Genomic DNA, 25,415 nt, shown 5'->3' with positions numbered 1-25,415 from the left:
CTTATCTGTTCACTTATGACTTGATGTCTTTTGAGTAAATTAGTCATCTTAGACTAGGAATCCTGGGAAGCAGTAAATGAATTAAAGAGAAGAGGGAGAATTCCTCAACTAATTTTATATGGCCTAACAACTGGGAACAGATTGATTTTCCTTTCAGACTAAATGAATAGAACATTACTAGGGGTGCACCGGTAGAGATCTTGGGGTGGGGGCCAATACCGATATCTGGTATTTAAGGAGGCATATCAGTTGATACCGATCTGTTATCCAATACAGCTGTCATCTGGTGGTAAGTCTGAGGGGTGGAAGGGAAGTGGGGAGAGAAGGGGCACTGTGGACAGATCAATGCCCCCCGTGGTGGAGTGGGCAGGGGCAGGTGCTGCCCAGGCAGGGTGGGTGGGAGGCACAGGACAGAGGCATGGCTCATGGGGTGGGGGCAGCTCCCGCTGATGCTTGCACACCAGAAGGGCAGGGGTGGGGAGGCGTGTGCCTCCAGATCTATGCAGGGTGGAGCCAGAGCTGGCGTTTCGTGGGGTTTTTCTTGCGGGGGGCTGGGCTCGGAGGGGGCTCTAGCGGCACTGGGAGGAGGCTGCAGCTACCCCAGATTTTTCTGCAGCTCCACTTTCAGCCCTCCGCTGCCACGTGGTGCAGCCCGGGCTTTTCCTGGTGCTTGGGTGGAGGTGGGGCATTCCGCTGGGGCTGTGCCAGGTGGTGGCACAGGGCTGGGAGCAGAGCTGTGGCAAAATTTAAGGTGGCTGCAGCCTCCTCCCAGTGCCGCCGGAGCCCTATCCGAGCCCAGCCCATGGCCAGAAAAGCTCTGCTTAGTGCTGGTTCCAGCTGTGCCCCACAGGTGTAGCCCAGCCTGCGTGGCGCAGATCTGGGGGCACATGTCCCCTGTGCCCCCGCTCTCCTGGAATGCAAGCAGTGATGAGAGCTGCCCCCACCCCACGAGCGGTGTATCTGTCCCACACCCCTGTGTCCATCCTGGCTGGGCAGTGCCTACCCCCTCCCTCACTGCTGGGGGTGTTTATCTGCCTCCCCATGTCCCTTCCTTCCCCTGTCCCTTTCTGACTTACCAGCTGCAGGTGGCTCTCCATGCTGCTGGCTCAGCTTTGTGCTGCACTGCAGCTACACACAGCACTGAAATTTATTGGCCAAATTATCGGCTCCATCAGGCCGATATCTGATATAGACAATTTTCTTTATATCGGTCCCGATCTGATATCAGACTGATGTACCTCTAAACATTACAAAGGGATCAGAAGACACTTTTTAGTTTGCATTGTAAATTCAGTGGCTTCATTTTGTATGGACTGCATAGACTAATGTATTTCAAAATTTTCAGCAGTAAAAAAGAAAAAAACAAATGTTTCACATTTCAGGTCTAAAAGCCATCTGGATAGTTAGGTAATTTTCAGGATGTGCATTGATAACTGTACACATAGTACAAAAATGGCTGTTATAGCCTATTCTCCAGTATCTATTTTATGCCTAAGTAATCCCATTAATGGTAGAAAGTATAATATAAGTGAAACTAAAATGCCAGGGGCCTTCTGCTTCAGAAATTTAATTTTGCATCCAGGCACATAAGTTATAGAAATGATTCATCTATCACTGTGACACTGATCACTTCATTTTTTCTATTGCTGAAGTCCCTTGGCATTTTTCATTCATTTATTTCATGCTTCTCTGTATGGATGTGAAACTAGGAAGAGCATAACTTCTTGAAATGGAAGAGGGGCTCCTGAGGGTCTAGCAGAGCTCAGTCCATGTGAGGTTGCAGAAAAAATAGTGGCCCTGGAAGAAGTTGAATGCCCTGGATGCACCTAGGTTTTCTTGGTAAATCTCCCTGAGTGGCTACACAGTAGGCAACTCAGGAAAAACAATGACAACAGCAACAACAACAAAATCCTCTCACTTTGTACCTCTTCTCCTGAAGGGACTCCAATATGAAGCAATTTTGTTTGCACCATAAGCTGTACAGGAACAACACAGACCTAAAAAAGTATGGCCAATGTGCTCTCTACCTTTTTTTCTGTTGCTGAAGTGTCAGTATAGTCTAATGACCTGGTGTAAACCTCAAACTTGGGAAGAAGAACATGCAGTCTTCATTTATAATTTTGATCCATCTGTTTGGCATTTAAGGGGAAAAATATATGTTGTTCATCTTGAGAGAGAAAGAAGGCGCATCCCATTCAGGTACTGACGACAAATAAGTGGAGATCATCTGATTTATTCATGACAACACACAGAAAAGTGTCTTGGAGATGTATCTTGTCAACCCTGCTCTGAAGTGATTTGTGCCCAGTGATATTGCAACTGGATTCATAAGGATTTTGTTTTATGAGCAAAACCAAAGTGGGAAAATAGAAATCCTTCCAGGGTTTAAGCCTTTAATTCAGGTTTATCTGGCAACAAAGCTGGCTGGTGACAGATCTGGTTCTAGGATTAAGTCAAGGTCCCTGTGTTAGCTCGTGTTTTCCCCAGGGTAAGTGGAAACTGGGAGCTTGGCGTGTAGTCAGAGCTGCCTTTGTGGCCAAGTCAATGAAGCTTAAATATGACTTACTTCAGGATACTGATATTTTGCTAAACTCCTTAGCCTCAGCTGACAACTTGCACAGCTTTGGGGAATTGGATATTAAATGGCTTTATTTCCTGCGACCACTTTTGCCTAGTCCCTTGATTGTCTCAATTGATCCTTTTAAAATTAATGAACTCAGATAAAGAGAGAGCTCACAAGGTCTGCTTTTACTCTTCCCTAAGAGAAACTAAAACTGCCAAAGCATCTCTATATTCCTGCATATGGAACAGATTTGAAAGTGTCCCTTTCCCTTCACAAAGTACCCGGAACTTTTTTTGCTGCAAGTGACATATAATTAGGGATGCACTCAATTTGTGATTTCCTGATTTTTGTGGAAACCAGGGGAAAAGGTGGTTTCTGCAATCACCAGAAAAAAGCTGATGTTCCCTGTGATTTTTTTCATGGAATCTCAGGGGGGGAAAAATACTAAAAATAAAATACTGGCTGCCCAGTATCTCAGCCTGGCCTCACAGCCCACTGTCATGGGGAAACTGTTGGCATGAAGGGGGAAGCCAAGATAGTGGCTGCTCCCTCCTCCCTCTGCCACTGATTGTTTAAGAGAGTTGCCTTTTGTGTGGTCCTGTCCCCTCTGCCAATCAGCAGTGAGGGCCGGGCCTCATGAAGGGCAATGCTCTTCGCCAATCAGTGGCGAGGGGTGAGGCAGCCCTCTCGGCCAATGAGCAATTTATAAATATAGAAATTTCTAGTTCAGTGATTCTCAACTAAGGTACCTTGAGAGCTTCTCAGGTACTGCAGGGTGCCACATCATGTTAATACTGCTGGGTGTGTAAATTCATGTGATAAACCCAAAGGTTTAAAACTGGAAACTACAGTGTTCAATACGTTCTGCTGTGTCATGTTGTTTCTGAGGGTTTTTTTGAAATGGACAGAAAAACAAGTGAGAACTAAGAGCTGGCATTTACCAGGCGGTGTCTTCTGTGTAAGCAGGAGTGTCTCAAGTCTATGGAGGAGTGACTTGAGTCTATAAAGGTCAAGAACCACTGTTATAGTTTATCATTTCTTCCCTTGTAGAACAAGTTAAAGAATCCAGGATTTTGATGTAATGTCTAATGAAGACAAAAGTCTCTTCTACTTAATTGCCTGTTTATGTTCTCCATCACTTTCTTTAACTTTTTTTCATAAATATTAGCAAGGAAGAACACTTAAAACATACATTAAGTGTACATTAAAACATGGCATAAGAATATATTATATATCCAGGCAGAAGCCCATGTATCCAGTTAGCTTTATTTTTCTGCAGTGCTAGTCAAAATGTTTCCTTTCCTGCAGGTGGTAGTACATTTATTGGATTAGAAGTGCCATACTGTGTGTGTGGTTTTGAATGTATATTTGGATCAGAATTATCTGTGACCCAAAAATAAATTACACTATGTAGGATTTATTCAGATATTTGGCATGATGCATTCTTTGGCCATCACTTCAAATCACATCACCCTAAAGATAAATCATAAACATGTGCATCTGTTGAAAGTGATTCAATTGTAGAAAGTTGCATTCAACAGAAGAATTAATTTAATGTAAATTAAATTGGCAGATACAGAGACATAATTCACTAGCATAGAATATGCTTTGTTTACACTGTGAATATGTTCAAATTAAATGCAGAAAAATTGGGCAGACATATTGAAATGTCCTTTAAGCAGCAATAAAGATCAGAGCAAATATTTGCAGACATGAACAAATCTCAGAGGAATAGGAATTTTTTTTTCAACAATTATGTATGCAGCTATCAAATACAATTTTCTGTAATTAGTGGGTAAGCAGAAGATGTTGACTTTCTAATTACATGACAATTCTAAGGGAAGCTTTCCCCTTTAATTTGCCTGGGTAAATAATATCAATACTTTCAGAATCAAAATAAACTACAGTTGCTATTTAAGATTTGTCAGCTCCATAGCATGTAAAGCAAAGAAAAAGATGACTGGGGTGAAAAGAATAAATCAAAATAGATAGCCTCCCACTTGGTTTGGTGAGGGGGAAGAAATTCCATATGTTGCATATGGAATTTCCTTATGTTTATAAGCTTTAAATATATATATATCTAACAATAATTTCTCTGATACCTTTCTGAAATTCTCTTCTAAGAAAACAGCAGTGACAAATGGGCTGACATTTAAATCCTAAACTTGAGGAAAGAAAGATAGGAACCACTAATAACTTTAATTGGCAGATATAGAGGAAGGTGGATAGTGCTTAGGTGTCAGGTGGAAGAGGAAGCTTTCAGAGGAGGAAAATATAGAAGGCGGAGAAAGGAGCAGAAGCAAAAGAGAACCCATTTTCACAGTTGCAGCTTTTTAATCTGTTGGAAGGAAGTGGAGGGGAGAGGTAGGAATAAGCACTTTAATTGAAATGATGGGGAGAATAATATGTATATATCGATGTGTTAAAGAAGATGAAATGTTTAAAGATATGGATGAAGAGCTATAGTGATCCTAGACTCAGATTAAATGTTTGTTCCAGAAATCTTGTTCCACCTACAAAGGAGTCTTGGAGCTGGTAGAAATTCAGATTGGTGGCTGGACATAAAATTGTGAGATGAAGAGATTTCGTTAAATGGACTATGTAGAGGACAGAGAGAATAGCACAAAAGTGAGTCATGGAGTGAATGAAATTTGACTAGCTTTCTATTTAAGCTTAAGAATAATCATGAAACAAAGAGTGAGGATACTACTCTGTCAACCAGAAAACTAATATAACATGTTCTCTTTGCCAAGAATTCATTCTGAATGATGGAGAAAAATTCTAAGGTTAGCATGTGAGTTTAACAGCCTCCACCAGTTCATGGCAAGGGAGAGTTACCTCTGGGTATGTGCAGACATTTACCTCGCCCAGTTTGTGATTAAGCTGTGTGACCATCCCTAACCTTTGGGAGTGCCTTATGTGCATGTTCACTACAGAGAGGACAGGCTAGCTTTGACAGTCTAAGCCCCTGCAGCCCCTGTGGTGGCAGCTGTGCCTGCTGGTGTTGTGGTTTCTGTGATACCACTGGCAACAGCTCCAGGTTTTCCAAGGGCAGTGGCAGTGCTGCCATATTATGGCATCTGTGGACCTTGCTAAATATTGCACTTTGAGGTGCTCAAATGTTGATCAGTGTTAGTCCTTGCTCAAGTTTGGAGCAGTCTTACATTAAGGCCTAAGTCCTTTTTTGACTGTCCCTATCTGCACAGCTGTGGCTTCCCATTAGAGGGCTGGAAAGCATGAAGAAGTAAATGAAAGAAGTTCTCATGTTTTAAGAAATTGGGATTTGGGATTGAGGTGTGTTTGTGTGTGTGGAGGGCGGGAGGGGTGTTAGGGTGCTGGCCATGCATTTCAGGGTGTCTGGGAGCTGGGAGTGGTAAGGGAAGGCACATTTGGGAGAGCTGGTCCCCTGTCCTGGGAAGGAAGCCCCAAGTCTTAGGGATTGTATCTGGCCCTTTACCTTGTTCCCTCTGAACCTGCACTACACCCTGCTCCTCAGCCTGTCTGTGCCTTGGGCCTGGCTATGTGGCATGTGCTCTGTATTCTGTTTGTATGGGGTTGCATCCCTGGGGTGGGAGGTCATACCCCTGTGGGTGGGAAAGGGAGGTGGTTTGGTTCCAGAACCACCACCTGGGCAGTAGAGTTTTGGGGGTTGGAAAGTTTGTCCACACAGAACAGGAGGGTGGGGAAGGTGATGTGGCATCCTAGGATGCGGGAAGACAAACTTGGATGGCTCATTTGTGAGGAGTGTCCACACCATAATGGAACACGACCTTGGTAACACAGGTCAGAGATAAACCTGTCCTGGAGTAGCATAACTTTAAGACACCTAAAATGTTCTTAAATCTAGTTTCAGTGTTAATGTGTGGACAATTCAGGTGTTAAGAGCTCCAGGAGCTACCTGAAATGAATATGTAACAAGGCATTTTCAGTGTTTTAACTGCAGCCTGGCATCAAGGTGCCAGAAGGGCTGTTTAACAGTTTGTTGAGAAGGGCTCCCAAAGAACCATCAGCTTTCCCTCCCTTCTCTGTGGAGAGAGGGAGTGGGGGGAAGGGGTGGAAGACTGCAGGGTGCAGGGAGTTCAAAGGACCCCTTATAGTGCTAAATATATCTACAGATACATTGCACATGGTTCTACAAAAAGGTTCTGCTACAAAAAGTTTCCTCTGGGTATGTGTAGACATTTACCTCTCCCAGTCTGATCACGCAGCTTATTTTAAGCTGTATGATTGTCCCTAACCATAACCGTCACCCTTGGGAGTGCCTTGGGCACATGTTCACCAATGCCTAGGAGCTGTGCTGAGAGCCCATTCTAAGTAACTCAGGGAGAGAGAGGGACAGACAGAATAGTGGGTAGCTAGCGGATCTGGGGCAGGTTGGTGGAATTGGGGAATGGCTGACGGGTCTACAGGGGAGATTGTCTGTCTGGGAGTGGAGGGATCAGAGGCTAAACGTAGCCCAGTGGGAGGGGTAGAAAAAATGCAGCCCTGGGGCTGGTCAAACAGCAGGGCTTTTCCAGCCTTTGGGCTGCACTCCAAACATTCTCAGACATTTGCTAGATTGAGTGTAACAAAAAGCTTAGTGTTCTGTTAGTTTGAGAGAGAACCTGTAGCTAGTAGAGCCTAGGCAGCTGACCTAGGGTATCTTCAAGAGAGAAGGCAGCAAGGAACCACTGTTACCTAGATAGTGAGCTGCCCATTAATGCAAAGGGGACACCTGCAGCCAGTCAACGGAACACCTGACTGGAAGTAGGAAGTGCTTAGGGAGAATATAGGACCTGAGCTTTAGCATTGGTATGTAGCTTGGCCCTGCAGGGTGCAAAGGAAAGCTCCAGGGCTGGAGAGCTCCAAAGGAGCTTCTGGCTGACACTCTTGCTACCCTGGAGAATGTAAGTGGGATGCTGCTGACTTGCAGGGGAGTATGACTCAGGGTAGGGGGAAGCTTTCTGATACAGCCAAGAGCTGACGTTTGTGTTTAGATCTCAGATGAAGTTTGTGTTTTAGCCAGAGGGCTTATTCCTTTGTTATAGTTACCATAAGACTGGGTTGCGACTGTCAGGGTTGGAGGAGGTCCGAGCAGTGCCCAAGCAGAGCAGAGGTGGGACCAGGGGGCCCTGTGCCCAAACTGGGTGGAGACGGGGCCAGGGGGCCCTGTGCCCAAGCAAGGCAGAGACAGGGCTAGGGCCAAGGGTCTTATGCCAAAAAGCGGGCTGGGCAAGGGCTGGAGCCCAGAAGCAAGGTCCAACACAATGGGCTAGGCTAGGAAGCCCAGTGAGAGAAAAAGGGTGGGAGCTGTGAAGGCCAAAGCCGCAATATGGGAGAGAGATCAAACAGAAGCATCTACGAGGCATGGACAAGGCTATAGGAGAGGTTGAAGTTTACAACATTAGCCCTTAAGATAATTAGTACCTTAGGAGCACAGATGGGCCACGAGCGTATGTAGCTTGAGGCAGGATTGAGACCAGTAGAGTTGGAGAGGGATATGCTGGCAAGAAGATGAACTAGGACTTGCTGTAGTACCCTTGGGCAACTTCTCACATTCTGATAATTCCAACAAAAGCATGGCAGGCCAGAGAAGAGGAAGGGTACTCTAAAACTGAAGCACAACAGGAGCTTCATAGTCACAACAGGGTGTTATGGCTGCCCCTGAGGACTGGCACCTGCTATATGGGGTACCTGGTTCCTAATCTAACTTTGGTCACCTCAGGCCATATTTTGACAGATTTAAATTTGTACTTTGGGATCAGAGATCATCTTCACAGATTGACCCTTAGACCAACCTAATGCTAGTTAGGCCGGTCTAAATGTAATGTCTGAAAAAGGAATCAATTTGTGGCAGATGTGTTGTTTTAGTTCAGCATACACGTCTGTATGATAGTTTTTTTTGTAGCTTTATATCCATGGCTTGTTTGAAGTGTTAACAGGACCACAAGTTCTTGCTTTAACCTAACATGTTATCTGCCTTGAGAGAAAGCCTTTAAAGTTTCAGCAGGACCTCTATGTATCCTGTTTCCTAATGGTGTGTGAGATGCACTGCCTATGCCAAATTAATAATGCATATCAACACTCCAATGATGGGCAAACTGTTCATCCCCTGCCTGGTTTAATCCCAGCTTGCCTCATAGTTTGTGTGCCAAAAAGCCAAATTTGAACTATACGCTTGTCGTAGCTCAGCAGGAATTGGAGAAAATATTTGCCCTAGTACCATTCACAACATCTTAATTGACAGAGCTGTCTGACAAGTGGCTTAGGTAAAACTGCACTGCACTGTCAATTTCTATGGAGGCAGAATTGGCTTTCAGAAGAGCAGAAGTCAGTCCCAAAGTTTGAATCTAGTATTTTGTTTAGGTTCTGGAGACGAGGGAGACCATGTCTGATGTATGAGGATTCTGTGGTCATTTTTGGAATTGTTCTTTGTAGGAGGTGACTTCCAGGATGGGTGGACTACTGCATAGGAAACTATATCATTACATCAGTTCTCTTCAAATGGTGTGCATGTGGGTGTGCGTATGATGTTAGAGCCATGATTCTCAACTGTGCAATTTTGGTAGGCAAACCAGTCAATTGACTGGTCAAATAATATCAATTGGCTGATCAGTTGATCTCCTATATTTGACCACAATAAAAAAAATGTCAAATATTCCATGAAGCCAAGAATGGTCATATGTAGCTAGTGACCTACGTTTTTAATTTAATCATAATGTCATTTGTCAGCAAGGGCAGGAGTGTGATGATCCCTTGCCTGTCTCCTGCAAGAGTCAGGAGACACAAATACTATTTAGGAGTAGGTACCCCTTGCCCTGTTCCGCTCCCCTGAGTACTCCCAGCCTCCTTTTTTTCCCCCCACATTAAGCCAGGAGTTGTAGGAGCTACTCTTTGTGCTGAGAGGAGAACCAAAACAAGCAGCATAGAAGAGGTTCCATTACTTTGCGGTGATTGCAGCCATCTTGAAATGCAAGCAGCAAAATGCTTGAAGTGTTTGTCTTTTGCCTACTTGGTATAACCACATTTTGGATACTGACTTTTGTCTTTCATAGTTGTTTTGTGTGTTTTAGTTCTGTTTATTTTTAATTCTTTTTTTTTTCCTATTCTGTAACTATTTGGGGGCTCCCTTGTGGCTTTTGGAACAGCCTAGCCCCAACCACACAGTGGCAGCCTGCCTTCACCCCATGCACACACCCAAGGGGCACATGCCCTCTATGCCTCCCTAAGGTGTATACAGTGGTGGAAGCTGCCCCCACCTTCCACCCCTCCCCCCTGCACTCCCCCAGAAAAGCTGTGGCTCTGACCCGTGCCCCACCCTGGCTATGCAGCACCTGTGCCTGTCTCTGCCCCAGTCCCACTCCCTCCCTCATCGTGGGGGCCTCCATCTGCTCCCCTATGCCCTTTCCCCACCACGCCTCCACACACTTACCAGCCTCATGCTGCTTTCCAAGCTGCTGGGTTGCATATCGGCAGTTGGATCAGTATCAGCCAATTTGGTTCATTAATAACCGACCATCAGCATCAGCCCAAAAAATATTTATTGGTGTACCCCTACAAGTAAGTATCAGTTATAGTGACTTCACCATGATGACATTGTCTTATTTCTTTTTCACATTTTTCTGTTGTTGAGGTTATCATGCTTGTGCTTGTCTTTATAGCATCTCCGCATTATATAGAGATGCAACTTCATGCTGTTCAGCCACTGGACAAGATATTTATTGAATTAAGGGAACCATTTTTTAGAAGTTTTTCTCAAAATGAAAAGTGCTGTTTTGTTCTGTCATCTCATTGGGTATCATCTTGTGAAGTTTGTCCTGACTATTTGAGAAGCTGTCTGTGTTATATTATGTCACCTCTGTATCATTATAGATGTATCATGGCAGAGCCTAGTACCAGCTTCTCACAATCTACAAACTTTGCTTTTTACCTACAATTGCTAAACATTAGAATTCCTAAAGTATTAGAATGTCATTATGCTAACTATTTTCCTGACATGTAATGAAGATAGCCTCATTTTCTTTGTGATGTAAGTTATAGACAGAAAGGGAGGATTAGGGGAGAATATTGCAAACTTGCTTTTGGACATTACAAGCTTTTACACAGACCTTTTGATTTCACAGAAGTAGTATCAAAGAGGTAGAATTTTTATCAGAGATGGAGGGGAGTACTATAGACTTGTTAAATTAGGCAAATGACAGAGTTGGAGAAGCCAATGCATTTTTAATGGAGACATTTGGAATGATTATATAACTTTTCACAGAGGATATTCAGCTATACAGGAACCTGAACAGGGAAAATGAGTAGTGAATATAAGCCAGGGCTGTAGATTGCTAGAATAAACTCATGGATGGAAAGGAGATCCATGTGAGTCAAGAATAGGTCCTTGAATAGGCCCTTCACCTCTCCTTGGTGACACTCTTTCTTTCTTGGTTTATTTCATTGGTGGATAAAAAAAAAAATTAGCATTCTTGTCACCGCTTTTGGGAAGTACTGTGCATTTTTGCAGTCTTCTTATGAAAGTGCATAAAACATGAGAAGATTTAGTAAATTTTTAAATTTCCTTTAACATTACTCCCTTTGCAATTAGTACAGAGATTTATTAAATTAGATTGTGGACTTTGATTAATAATATCATACATTTACAGGTCTTAAATTAGCCTTTTGATAATTCCTCTATTGTTACCCTACATATAGAAAGAACATGGTGATTTTTACATGAAAACATTCATGCTAATACAATGTATTATAATTAAAGCTATGTTGCTCCAAGAATAAATTATTTCGTATTTTATAGTATGTACCAGGCTAGAAGTTGATCACCAAAACAAACAAACAAACCAAAAAGAAATAGCTGCATTTTATTTCTGATTATATTCTCTGTCACTTTGGTATTCCTGGCACAGTCTCATCACTCTTATTTTCTTTAAAAAGAACAGTTGACATATTCTAAGATTTCTGTTTGAAATCCTGGGAAATAATGAACTGTCCATGCTGATGGGATGTTTGGCTGGAATATACAAGTCCATTATATGCATTATATTTTATTGATAACCTTTTGAAAGGTGAACTGAAAAAGCAAAGAAAGCTATTCTTAGTCCGAGGCTTAAGTATTGTTTGCCATAGAAACAGGCTTTTAACTTTAAAAAATTCCTTTCTGACAGAATATGGAGAATATCTGCTTCACCCAGGATGTCCCAATATATGTAGTCTTGTGATTTGCTAGTCCTAAACATATACTTCTACATATATTTCATCAACATGGTGGTCTGGCCCTTTAAGAGGGAGCAGGCAGGCTGTGGTAGAGGCCTAGCTTGGGTGGTTAGCTACTTACGCAGGCAAATACACTTTAGAAAGAAAGCAGGAAGCTTGAGCTAGGGGGAAGAAACAGTCCAGGAGTAGGAGAAAGACAAAAATCCAGGCAAACTAGGAAGGTGTCAGAGCGAAAAAAATGGTCTCTCCTGTGGCCCATGAAATGTCTGTTTGTTTTGCAAGTAAGGATTACGTTTACATTTAAAAAAGACCAGCTGAAGAGCCCCTTTGGGGCAAAGCCATGGTGTGGAAAGGCAGCAGGCTCACTAAATATGTGATGGAGAACATGGGCAGCCTTAGCTGCCAGTCATTAGAATACCCCCCCCCCCCGGCTGTTTTGAAATGGATGGGGCAGGGGCTGCATCAGCAAATGCAACAAGCATTAATACAACAGCAGCAAGTGTTTCAGCGGCTTCAGTTTCAACAGCAGCAATTCCAGTAAAAATGGCAAGAGGAGCAACACCTGTTCAGCTGCTGGAACAGATGAAGACCAGCACAGAGCTGGGTATGGCTACCCTAACCCAGGCACAAGGGGGTGGAACACTTAGAAAAATTGAACCTGCCTATGACCCCAAACTGTTCTTGGTGGGTGGGACGTATTGATGGTCCCAGGATCAGTGGGCTACCAAGTCTACACCCTGCCTGATCAGAGGAGCTCAAGCAGTCTATCAGGTCCTGTCACTTGTGACTCCCATAGGTCTGCCATTTTAGACTGTGTAGGGCTCACACATGAGGCATGCAGATGCCAGTTCTCGGTGGAGTCATTTCACTTACACTCTTGACCCTGAGCATGGTACAGAACCTTAAAGACCTTTGCACCTGGCAGCTGAATCTGAAAATTTAGTTCTCCATGAAAAATCATGCAATTGGTGACTTTGGAACAACTTAGGCAAATATTCCCAGTGGTGGCCTGGGAGTGGGTCTGTAGACACTGGGTTACATACCTCAAGGAGAACTGTTAACCTTGTTGAAGACTTTTAGAAGCCAAAATAGAGCATGGAAAGTCTTTGGCTAGGTGAAAGAGATGGTCCCACCAACGCCTAAATGTGTATAGTGGGGAAAGCTGGTGGGGGCTCATTGACCATTGAGTGGATGCCATGAAATTAGCTCTGGAGTCCTACCACGTACTGAAATAAGGACAGGCTCTTAAGGCCACAGAGTTGGGGGCAAAAGAGGATCATAACCAAAAGGTGGTATTAGACCCAGGGAAAGAGGGGCTCTCAGTCTGCTTCTCATGTTGCCAGCCTGGTCACTGGCATGATGATCCCATCGTTGGTTGTACTTATGTCCAGTCTGGGGGTTGCTGATTGGTGCCCCTGGACAGAGAGTCTAGGTATCTCCCATCATTGTAGGAGATTTCTGGGTTCTTGGCCTCACAGATTCTTGTTTAGGTCAGGCATTTGTTCATGGGTAGCTCCTGGACCCTGCCAGGTAACAATTCCATGATGTGTGTATGTAACCTCTGTACATGGAGACATTGCTCCCTATTCTATTGTGTGCAATTCTTGAAGTGCCACTGACCAAGTTGCTACACCTGGCCATGTAACAGAAGGGAAACCTGGAACCACTGGAGTACCACAAGAATCAATTAAGGGAGATATTCCTTTTGGACTCTTGAGGTCTTCAGAACCCAAGCTATATCACACTGGGAGCACATACAGATTAAGAAGGTGGTTCTGGCAGCAGAGAACAGACTGGGTAAGAGGCAAAAGAAAAGAGTCAGGGTCCAGTGCAAGCTGGGTGCACCCAGAGAAGATTCACTGGAACCAGGCTTTGCAGGCAGACACCTGTGGGAGAGATGGGTTCCCAAAAAGAAGTTTCTGACTTCATACAAAGGCAAAGAGTGGACCCAGTCTTTGTACCACTTTATGCCAGAAGGCCTAGGGGCGCAGCAAGACAATGGGGGCGATTGCATACATGATGATGTCACAATGTACATGTGATAAAAATGTCCCTTTTTGTGGAATTACATGTACACAAGTTTTGGGGCTTTTAAATGAGTTTTTATCATTGCAATCTAAACCCCATCCTCATGTAGTTTAGTTTGCATTGCAGCCATTAGTCAGCTCATGCCCCAGCTGTGGGAGAGGCAGGCAGGCTCTGCAGAAATAAGAGTCCCTTTGCCACTTCTGTCTTTGACAGGTTCCTGTGGCCGGCAGAAAGCCTGGGGCCACTTGGGAAATGCGTTGTCAAAGTTTGACATGTACCTGATGCATTGATATGATGAGTGGAGATGACCAAGTCCATATCCATACTAGATCTGATATAGGAGTACTGTAAATTCCCCTTGCTCCAGAATGCTGTGAAATAACTGGGTGTGCAACACCATGGTGGTCCTATCAATTCAGGACCTACCCTTTCTGGTCTCCACGATGCTCCTGACACCTTTGGCATATAATGTACAGGGATACATTATATGCCAAAGGTGTCAGGAGCATTCAGCAGCCACACCGACAGTATTTCCATAGCCTACCTTGATGGTGTGTTGGTGCAGCATTTGGAAGGAACATTCTCCTTGAGTCAGGTCCATTCTATAATTACTTTTGGCTGCAGGCCTGATGGCAGATCCAGTGAAATGCCGACTTAGTTGTCTGGAGACTAAGTATTTGGGATATGCTCTTGGGAATGGAGAGATTAGATCCCTCATGAACAAAGTGAGTGTTTGGTAGAGTCTCTTTTATCTAAAACTAAAAAGCAGCTAAAGTCTTTCCTGGGATTAGCCACTTGCTATTGACACTTTTATCCCACAGTTCCTGGTGATCACCACCTCACTGGTGGACAAGTTGCACAAGATGGAACCCAAAACTGTGCAGTGATAACCAGCATATGCTGGAGCCTTCTGGAGAGAAAAAAATGGTAAACTAGGTACCAGTTAGCATCACACAGTTCAGACTTTACCTATACATTCATTTTGCAAACAGATACCTAAGAGCAAGGTCTAGCGCCATTCTCTGCCAGGACCTTGAAGGTGGGGAATTACCCAGTCCTGTGTAAACTTTCCTCTGGAGCAAAATTATTCTGTAATAGAAAAGGAATGTTTTACTATAAAATGGACATTTGAGGCCCTTTGTTCTTGTCTCCTTGGGGGGGGGGGCACTTTAGTCGCAAACCATGCCCCTCTAATGTGGCTACTCATGATGAAGGACCCCAACCTGAGGCTAATGTGTTGGTACCCTGCAGTAGCAACCCTGTTCATTCTATGCCTGACATTGTCCTGGACTGGCATTTGTCAATGAAGACTTCTCATGGGGCGGGGAGGTATGGGCTAAATGTGAAAGATTTGAGGGGAGGAGAGGAAGATATTTAATTAAGCTCTCTGGCCTTTCCTAAGACCCAGAGCAAGTGTATCAGTTTTGGCTTGCTGATTTGTTTTGTGAGCGAGGACTGTGGTCACACTGTAAAGGCTGCAGGTTCACTAACTATTTGTAAGTGGTGAAGAATGTGGGCAGCTTCAGCTGGCAGTTGTTAGAACAGACCTCCAAGCTGTATTGAAATGGATGGAGGAACTGCATTGGTAGCAATAACAAGTGTTCCGATTTCCTTTATTTTATATATTTTTTAAAAATTCTGATGTAACAAAGATAATTTAGCCAAATTCTTCATACGATCATAAACATATCAACATTTGGAAGAGAAACAGGACAACACTTCTTTGAGTGAAGCATTTTGAGTGAATGGTGGGATTACTCCTTATTACCCTTTATTGAGAATCACTTGTTGCGCTATGGTCCATGACCTGAATTAAGGAAGGATCTCTATCTTCCAAATCTCCTGGAATATACCTTGGGCCAAGCCCATTTACTAAGGTCCTGTGTGTTGGATTTAGAATGTGATACTTTCAGAGAAATTTTCTGCCCTGCTAAATATCATGTTAATCTCAAAAATATGGAAAAAAAGTAACAAGATATTTAGCAGTAATACTTCAGTATAAACTGTAGTATGTCGGTGTTTAGTATAATTATTCTGTTTTTATTTTACAGATAAATATTACTACGTCTTTATCACTAACCATTTCCCTCTGTAGGTTAACAAGATAAATTATGATTTTGAGAGTAAAAGTGAAATGTAAAAATGTTTTGTGTGTTTTAACTAAACGTGAGAGAACATGAATTTGAAACAGATTTTGTTTGAAGTACTGTAGCTTATTTCATGATGGGAAAATGTGTCATTCAGAGACATAGTGGAGCAAGCTGGTGTGTTGAATGGTCACCAAAAACCTATAGCTGAATTTCTCAGGGCAAAAACTGAATACAACTAAGATTTATATGTTGTTCAACTTTCCCTTCCACAGCATTGTGGTTAAAGTGAAAATTGAAAGTGTGAGGGATATTTTTAAAACAATTTATCTGAAGTGGGAGAGGGTGAGGAGGGAAACAGTGGCTAAACTTTTTTATTTATTGTAAAAGGAAAAAAAAAAACCTTGATATAACAACAGTCTTTCATCAATATGTATCTTGTTATTGCTTGACTGTCCTCAATAGCTTCTTATGTCATCCACAAATCAAAGACCTTGCACAAGAATCTCATGAATTTTTCAATGTTTACCATATTTTGAGGCACTCAGTACCTTAATTCATACTCCTGATTTTTGGTTCTCAGAACTTAAACTAACTTCAGTGGAATTTGGAGATGCAACAAGAACAGAATATTACACTTTAAAAGAGAGAATTTTGTGTCAACCCCATGATTGTAGCTATGTTTATAGATGTGCTATATACCAGAAAGTGGCTTTAGTTCATTTTTCCCAGAAGTTGACTTCATAACCATAAAAGGGGACACATTCTGGTCCTCATTACAGTGATATAAAACCCAGAGTAATTTAATGGATTGCAGTTAATCTGTTTCAGATTCACTCCGGGGTAACAGACAACAGTATTTAGCATTTTCTTTATTGCAGACTAAATACTACTAGTTTTTGTGGAAACTGACAGAACTTCAGTATGTTAAATCTGTTTATGCTCTGCTCCAGGATTTATTGTAGGGTTTGCAGGTCTGGGCAACTTTAAAATGCTGTTTCCCACTTATAAATTATGATAACATGAGATTGAATATCATAGCTCTATGACAAATCACTAGTTACAGCTTCCATGCAATAAATTAGATTGCTAGGGATCAGACTTCTGAGGGCCACAGACATACATTTTCAGCTAGATTTGAACCATCTAAATTTCAGAGATAATGTGTGCAAGTGCTGCTATTACTAGGAATGAACTATCCTTGTTTGTTTTTCCCTTACAGTTTTAATAGTGAGGTTTGAAGCTCTGCAGAAAGAAGTTTGTCTTTAAGAAGAAAAAAATTAAAAGAGAAATGTGAAATTTCGTTGGAGAATGCAGTATTGATTACTGGTTACAGCCCAAAACTGAGAATTCCATGATCTAGGCCATGGGTATGCAATTATTTTGGCTGCGGGGGGGGCAGAGTAGGCACTTCAGGAATTTTGAGCTGTTGAGGGCTGGGGGTTGGGGGTGCTGACCTGGCCCAGCACAGCAGGAGACGGTGGAAGGGGGTGCTGACCTGATTTGGCATGGCTGGGACAGGGCAATTAAGTCTATCTTGCCTGGGCGCATTTACTTCACATCCACTAATGGAACACTGAATGGAGTTGAAGTAAGCAACATGGGGGTCTCCAAAGTAATGAATGCAGACTGTTGTTAGATCTCTACCCTGTCAGCCTGCTTTTGGCAGGCCAAAAAGGGACAAATCTCTAGGTATTGGCCTGCAGTACTTAGAAACCAAATTTTTAACCTACTGCTTTAAGAATTGACACAACACTCGATTGATGAATAGCATAAAAGCTTGCTTTAGTAACTACCAACAAGTTACAAAACTAAATGACAGAAAAAGACCCCTTCCCAATATAAAATGAGCTATTTGTCCTTGTATTAAAAGGTGTTAGTAAAAAAGGTGTTAGTTTCAGGAGAATACACGCTGGTTTAGCATAATAAACATTTAGAAATTGACTGCCTATTTTGAGAAATATGCCTTAATACATTCAAATGTGAGGCAGTGAGAATCAAACACTAGGTGTGAGGTAGGTTAGATGCAGTCATGTACACTGATTTAGCATAAAGCTTTAGACAGATATTGGATGTTTGCTTTGGGAAATACGTCTTTATCAAAGGGGAAATGTATTAACCAGGATATATTTACAATCATGTTTTCAATGCACCTTGGCTTTTCTTCTGTCTTACAGGCTTTGCTTTGAAGTGGATATTTTATTTATTTTGTTTTCTTTAGTAACACTTAGCTCAACTGAGATGTAGATGTAGTTTGTAGGTTTCTCCCCCAGGCCACTTAGCTTTCTGTCTTGCTCTCTGAGTCTTGTTACATTTGTCTAATGAGTATGCCAGGTCTCTCTGCCAATACTTTTAACCGCCACTTATTTTTTTAGGCTCAGGTGTGGCAGAAGTTTGAGGACTGTTATTTTTATTGTTGTTATCTTCTGGTATAGGTCTAGTATTGGGTACCACAAGCACTCCACTCTCTCTTATGCCAAATGGGTTGCAAATGATTAGTGGAGTTTGATTTTCTTTGTGGCAGGCTTGTTACCACAACCCCATCTTGCCCCAGCCATTGTTTTGCATTTTTGTGCAAGAGACACTGTCCAAGCTTTCACACTTTTCATATGCAGCATTCAGGCTTTCTGGAAACTTCAGGCCCTGTAGTCATTCCCACATGCATATTAGCTGTTAGGATGGAGATTATTCCTCACAGGCCAGAGTCTGCAGTCTACAGAGTGCATGGGCAGGTGGGTAAGCAGGGTCTCCATAGAGACTGGCTTGGGAACCCTCTGGGCAGGGTGTGCTAAGCTGGGCCGATGAGATAGGACTGCAGTCTGTTCCCAGTGGCATCTGGGAACGGGATGAGAAAGTGGGGTTAGGGCTGGGATTGTGCACTGTTGACATCTGGGTGGGGCCAGGGCTGGGGCAGAGCTGTAATCCTCTTCCGGATGTGGTGGGCTTTGGCCCCGCCCACCTGTCCTGCTCCAAGGCTCTGCTTCCACCTGAATATGGCCCCCTCCCATCTGCCCAGGTAAGTGCACCCTGACCATGGGTGTCCCGGGTCAGTCTCCATGGAGACCCTGCCCACTCTATTCAGTGCTCCCAGCAGTGGGATGTGAGGTGGATGGAACAGGGTGCCCAGGTAGCAGGGCCGGGTCTAGTGCTAGTGGAGACAGTAGCAATAGTAGCCAGAAGGAGCTGCTGCTTTGGGGGCTGCTGGGAAGCAGAGTCCTAGCTGCTCATGCCATGGCTTAGGCTGCCCCCGGATGCCTGAGCCAAGATGGGCTGAGGGACTCATTGTGGACATGATAGAATTCCTTGGTGGGCCAGATTTTATCCACCCCTGATCTAGGTTTTGGTTCCAACTCTGGAACTGGCTTATTGTGTAACGTAACATCTCTTTGCTTACATTTTCCTACTTATAAAATGCAGGTAAGGCTGACTCATCTTTGTAAAACCGACTTTGAAATCCACTGATGAGATCTGTAGCAGTATAAGATAGTACTGGTATTAAAATAATGATAAAAGGACAAATTGTGGAATTTAAGTAGAAATTTCAAATGTCAGTTACAAGTGATCGCTGTTGCATTTTGACAGAAGTTAAATCGTATATTGTCTTTTTTTCTATTCTTCCCACAAACCCCTTCCCTCTTTGTAAGGGTTTTGTCCTTTCATTTTTTTTAAAGTTGTTGCAGGTTTTATAAAATTGTAGGAAACTGAAGACAAATCAGACAGGGTAAGACTCATGGAAAGAAAATTGCCAACAATAAGTTTACTGTAAAACCAAACAACATTACCCAATGAATGTACAATAATTAAATTATTTGTCAAAGTTATTTATTTCAGCCTAACTAATATTACTGTGAAAACTGAATCATATGAAATAATCTCAGTATAGCCTATGATTTTCTGTCCTGTTACAGACATTAATGAAGGGAAGATTTAACACGTGTATTCAATACTTCTTGCTCAGTAAGTTCAATAGGAGCTTTTGCCTGCAGTGCATTTATGCTGAAGAAAAAAGGCTTGAAGAAATTTGTCAGATTAGTTTAAAACTATGGATTTTACTGTATTGCATCTCAGCATAATGATGAAATTTCTGTAATCAATTTTTAGAAATTGACTACATAAACAGATTAAAAAACACGTTCAGTGTGAGATTATTATTAAAAGCAGCCTCTGGAACTCAGTACTACAGGAAATTATTGAAGCAAATGACATAATTTGGTTTTTAAATTCATTTAATGAGTAAAACATAGCACCAGCAGCTAACCTAGATAAATTATTACAGTTGGAAATGCTTATTTATTGTGTCACAAGTAGAATATGGAACAATTCTCTGAAAGTATGTTTATTGGCATTTTATCATATAACATTGAATGGCTAAATATTGCTGTAAAACGAATGTAGTCACAGATTTAAGAAAAAGGAGAAAAAACACTAAAACTCAGTAGAAGTCTATTATTGTTTCTTTAATAAAAACTTCCTGGTTAAGATGGACTGTTGAATCCATGTGTCATATATATCATGACACTGTCTACATTTCTTCTCCAAGTTATTGGATTATATAGAGAAATTGGGACTGGGGAAAATGGAACTTCCTCTGAAACACCCAGGACTGGATAGTTGGTAAAGAGTAGGCAGAAGATTTTAGATAAACTATTGATCTGTACTAATACCAGAATTCCTTTGATACAAATAATAAAAACATTATGGGCTTCAAACACCTCTATTTCATGAACGCTATGTGATAACCTTTAAGGACTGAAAAAAAATTACTTTAGATGAGGGGCTCCCACCAATTCTTGCTTAATATATTGGATTTTTTTAGTATTTAAAATATTGTTGTCCTGCAATTTGTAATCCAACTGTATAAACCCCACTACTTAAAGGATATTGATCTTTCATTTTGACAGCTTTCTGTATTAAAGACATTCTCTTCCTTTTTGTAAAACAGAACAAAGCGATAAGAAACATCTACTTTGTCACATACTGCTTCAACACAGATTTAGATGAATAGAAATAGTAGAATTGCTGGGTCTTACATTCTGTCAAATGGTATATAATCGATTTTTCCCCCCCCCACCTCATCATGTTAATTTCTAGCACTGAAGAAGGAATATTATTATTTGGAGATTTGGAACCAGATTCCTCTCTGCCTGAGAACTGCTTTGTGTATGAGAAGATGCAGTTGGGCCAAATGGCTTTAGAGTACTTTGTTTTAACTAGATCCATCAGTCAGAGTAAATTGGAGCAGTTTGAATATTGTTTTACAAACTAAAGATATTAATAATAATGACAAAATTAAGGTAAATTACTAGTTAAATAATGGTAAGTTGAAAAGATTGGCCAGCAGAAATTATGTTTATCTTTAAGGCCATCCGGGGCAAATACCTAGCCATAGTGTCCCGCACACATCAGATGATGCAAGCAGAAAACACATGCTTCAAAGTTATGGAGGAAAGCCACCATAGTTCTTTAACTGTGAGCAGTAAGGCATTTAGCTGTCAATTGTCTAACAAGGACTATAGTATGCACAGGACTTACTAACCCAAGATAAATGTAACAGTGGTAGAATAAACCTGATCATGCTGTCTTTCTTAGTGTTTTCAACATTCTCAAATGGACATAGAAAATTAGAATTTTGAGTATGATCCAACATCTGAAAATATCCAAGTCTGATTTTTGCTGGAACTTGAGTAAAAGGTCTGGATAGCCGAGATAGCATTTGAGTTCACAGTTGGCTGAGAGTTCATCTGCATCTAGAATTTATGGCTGCCCTGGGTTGTGCTGTTGTTCTGGGCACCTAGCTGCCTTGTTACATCTATGCATAGATATAGCAGAAACAGGCATCTAACCTCTGACTTTCTAACAACAGAAAAAATTGTAAAGTTACTAGTGGCTTCAGCAACTGTTGGCAAAGAGAGCTGTAAGGGAGAAAGCAGTGAGTTCTAGACTTCTTTTATGTGTAAATGATGAATAGTGGAAAGGCGTGGGGAAAAATTTGAATGGCAAATTGGAAATGTTTTCTTAATTCAATAAAGTTACAAATCATGTTGGTGGCAACATGGTGGGACTATTCATGGTGGGGTAGGTTCTGTAAAATACTACAATGTTGCACCCTCCAAAGTAAGGTGATTATATGTTGCCCCAAAACCCTATCCCTCACTGCCTTACGGGTACTCCTTGCCTGGAGAAAGGCTAAGGGATATCACCCTGACAGAAATGTGCCCTTGCTTGACACATTAGGCAGTCAGCAGCAGTTCTTATCTGTTGCTCTCTGGCAGAAGCCACAGTCATTAAAGAACTGAATGTCTGAACTCAGTCTGGCCTTTGGATTCTTTCTCAGTGCTCAAAAGTGGGGAAGGTAGATCTTGGGTAACCTCCACTCCTCCATACTCTTGCCTGGGCATATGTGTTGAAGGTCTTGGTGTGACAGTCTGTAGAAGCAGATTCATCAGGCACCTGGACTAGACATCTTACGCGTACACCAGAATCCAGAGGATCAACAGGTGCCTACTGGAGGTCATGTTACGGGACTATAGAATAGAACTGTTATGGTGGTGTACAAACCTGTTGGAAGTTGGTGAGGGGTGTGTGTGTGTGTACACACTTACACTTGCACAGAAATTTAAAGCCATTGCTAACATGTCTATCAGAATGGCATAGGTGAGCCATCATTCTGCCTTTGGCTCTCAGGCATAAATTTGGTTATGAAAAACAGATGGCAGCAATGAATACTATGTGGACATACAGAAATTGGTAGTTGGATCCAATAAAAGTTACCATCCAAAGAAATCGTTGCCTTTCGCATTTTGGCAAAATTCTTGCACTAGGACAGCTACAAAATCTCTAACACCACTAGTTACCTTAAATAATTATTAGCCTTTGCCTTGTATGGTAGTTGCTATCACAGGTTCTGTCTAATTTATTACATGAGATTTCAATTGTCAGTATGGAAGGCTGGAGAGAGATCCAGAATATGACAGGTATTTTTTTCCCCCCCCATCAGTAAAATGAGAACTGGCGTGATTTAAAGAAATGTTGGCTCATGTAGGGTGCCTATACACATGCTTCAATGTGGAGAAGAGATGACTGAGAGGGGATTTAACAGCAGCCTTTAACTACCTGAAGGGGGGTTCAAAAGAGAATGGAACTAAATTGTTCTCAGTGGTGACAGATAACAGAACAGGGAGCAATGGTCTCAAGTTGCAGCAAGGGAGGTTTAAATGGATAGTAGGAAAAACTTTCTTGCTAGGAGGGTGGTGAAGCTCTTGAACAAGTTATCTAGAGAGGTGTTGGAATCTCTATCCTTAGAGGTTTTTATGACCCGGGTTGACACAACCCTGGTTGGAATGATCTAGTTGGGGATGGTTGTGCTTTGAGCAGGGGGTTAGATTAGATGACCCCCTGAGGTCCCTTACAATTCTAATTTTCTATGATTACTGAGTCTGTTCCAACACGCTAATTAGCACATGGAGCAGACGTCCAGCGCATGTATAGGTGCTCCATGGGGCTATAGTGCTTTTGGCTTGGAAGGCAGACCACCCAGAACTTGAAGATGCTGTTCTGGAGTGTGGCAGGTTTATCACATATGCTAGAGTTGCTAAAAGCATAATTCAAGAGAGCAATGCATCAAAACTCTCTTTAACAGGCTATACTTTCCCGTATATCAGGACAATGTTCCATATATAGGTGACTTTCTTCCACATTTTTACTCATGCAGATCTTGGGATCTTTCAGAAGTTGAATCAACTCCTGGCACAAATCAGAGAAACCTTAGAACTGTTCCAGTTTTTGTAACTAACAGAAATTATCTTGCACCTTGCCTTTTAAAGAGCCACTCCACCTAGGACCAGAGTATGTGCATCCTCAGTCCCCCATTCCTGATGCACCCTTCCTGTCTGGAGCTCACCTTGGAATGTTGCTGTATGTTGGAGAGCCTAAGACAAACTGAAGCTGTGCCCCCTAAAGATTTCCTGGGCTGTCTTAAAAGGAGCAAAGTATCTGGTGCCTGGTGTGCATGAAAACATTTACACCTCTTCTCTAATTAAATAAATGGTACCCAGATTCATTAAATCATTTATCAGATTCCACACTGGAAAAAAAGGTTTCTTTTTAAATAGAGGAGGACAAAGTATCTTCACCAAAACAAAGAGGACGTGCTGTACAAAATATAGATATTTATATCACAAAATAAAACAGAAAACCACTAAAAAACAGAAGCAGAAAAAAGTTTATCAGCTTAGGAGTTTCTCTTTTTACTAGCTCACAGGCATCTGGAGAATGATTAGCTAAGCTGCAGTACTGCAAAGAAGGACCTAGGGGCTACAGTAGACTATAAACTGAATATAAGCAAACTTTGTGCTCCTGTTGCAAAAACAACACCCCCCCCCAGCATCCTGCATTGTATCAACAGGAGTGTCACTTGCAAATCAAGGAAAGTGATTCTTTTGCTCTATTCAGCACTGGTGAGGCCTTACCTGGAGTACTGTTTCTAGTTTTGGGCCCTGCATTTCAAGAACGATGTGGACAGTTTGGAAAGAGTCCAGTGCAGAGCAACAAAAATGCTTAGGTGTCTGTGAGGCAAGAATTATGAGGAATGAACTTTAGTTAAAACTTCCTACAGCCATTTTTAAATGCACAGGGGCTTAATATATGTGATGCTGCTGCGTTCTAATTAAATCAGCTCTCTGGGAACTGCTCTAATTAACCCTCCACCCCAAGCACACACACAGGTATCCATAATGTTACAACTACCTTTGAGATTTGGAGTGTTACATAGCCTGGGTTTTTTTTGTTTTTGTTTTTTTTCAGCCATTCTGTTCTTCCTGGAATGTGCTAATATTATCAGTTATGTGCTGATGCACTTAGTCTGATTTTTCTGCATTTAACTGGAAACTTTCTAGTTTCAATTTTAATCTGATACCATAGAATCAGAGCGTTTTTGAAAAGTGGATTAAATGAAATTACTAAAGTGTGTTTTCATGCATCCTCTTGCCAGACTGTGTTGTTTTGGAATATTTTAAATGTATAGACATTTCTGTATGGGTGTTAGAGAAGGTAATGTCAAAACTGTGCACTTCAAATGTGGACAGGGCAAATGCAGTAGCTCATAGCTCTTGTTGGAGTTTATTCTACAGTGTTGGGCCAGTCAGAGAAAACAGTGGTCTTCATAGACTATATCTACCCTGACTATAGAAAATTCCATGGGTTAGGTGAGTAAAATAATTGGCTATCATCCTCTTCCTGGATAGTATTTTATGAAGTTTTTTAAATCATAAATTGACTGCAAGACAGAAATTGTTTAAAAATAAGATAACATACTGCATATAATGAATAAGGAAAAATGTTCCACCACCAATAAGAAAAGTAAGGAGATACAGAACTAACAGACATTGTAAATGTCTACAAAAGGACTTTTGTTAGGTTAGTCCCTCATAGCAGGGGTGTTTAACCTTTTGGCCCCACGGATCAGGTGAGTGGAACGGGACCAATCTTCAGGCTGGATGCAGCTTCACTCTCCAGGATCAGGCTCTACAACCCAGCACTGCCTCCTT

At 42.0% G+C, this 25,415-nt stretch overlaps 1 protein-coding gene across 2 annotated transcripts in view; it reads left to right on the top strand.

Annotated features, from left to right (window-relative positions):
- NCAM2 (neural cell adhesion molecule 2) overlaps positions 1–25,415 on the top strand; it is a 691,500-nt gene that overhangs the window by 236,252 nt on the left and 429,833 nt on the right. The window lies entirely within an intron of this gene.

This window comes from Gavialis gangeticus, unplaced genomic scaffold (genome assembly GCF_001723915.1).
Source record: "Gavialis gangeticus isolate Ggan-Ray unplaced genomic scaffold, GavGan_comp1, whole genome shotgun sequence".
NCBI lineage: Eukaryota > Metazoa > Chordata > Crocodylia > Gavialidae > Gavialis > Gavialis gangeticus.
This window is presented reverse-complemented; position numbering and strand designations above follow the sequence as displayed.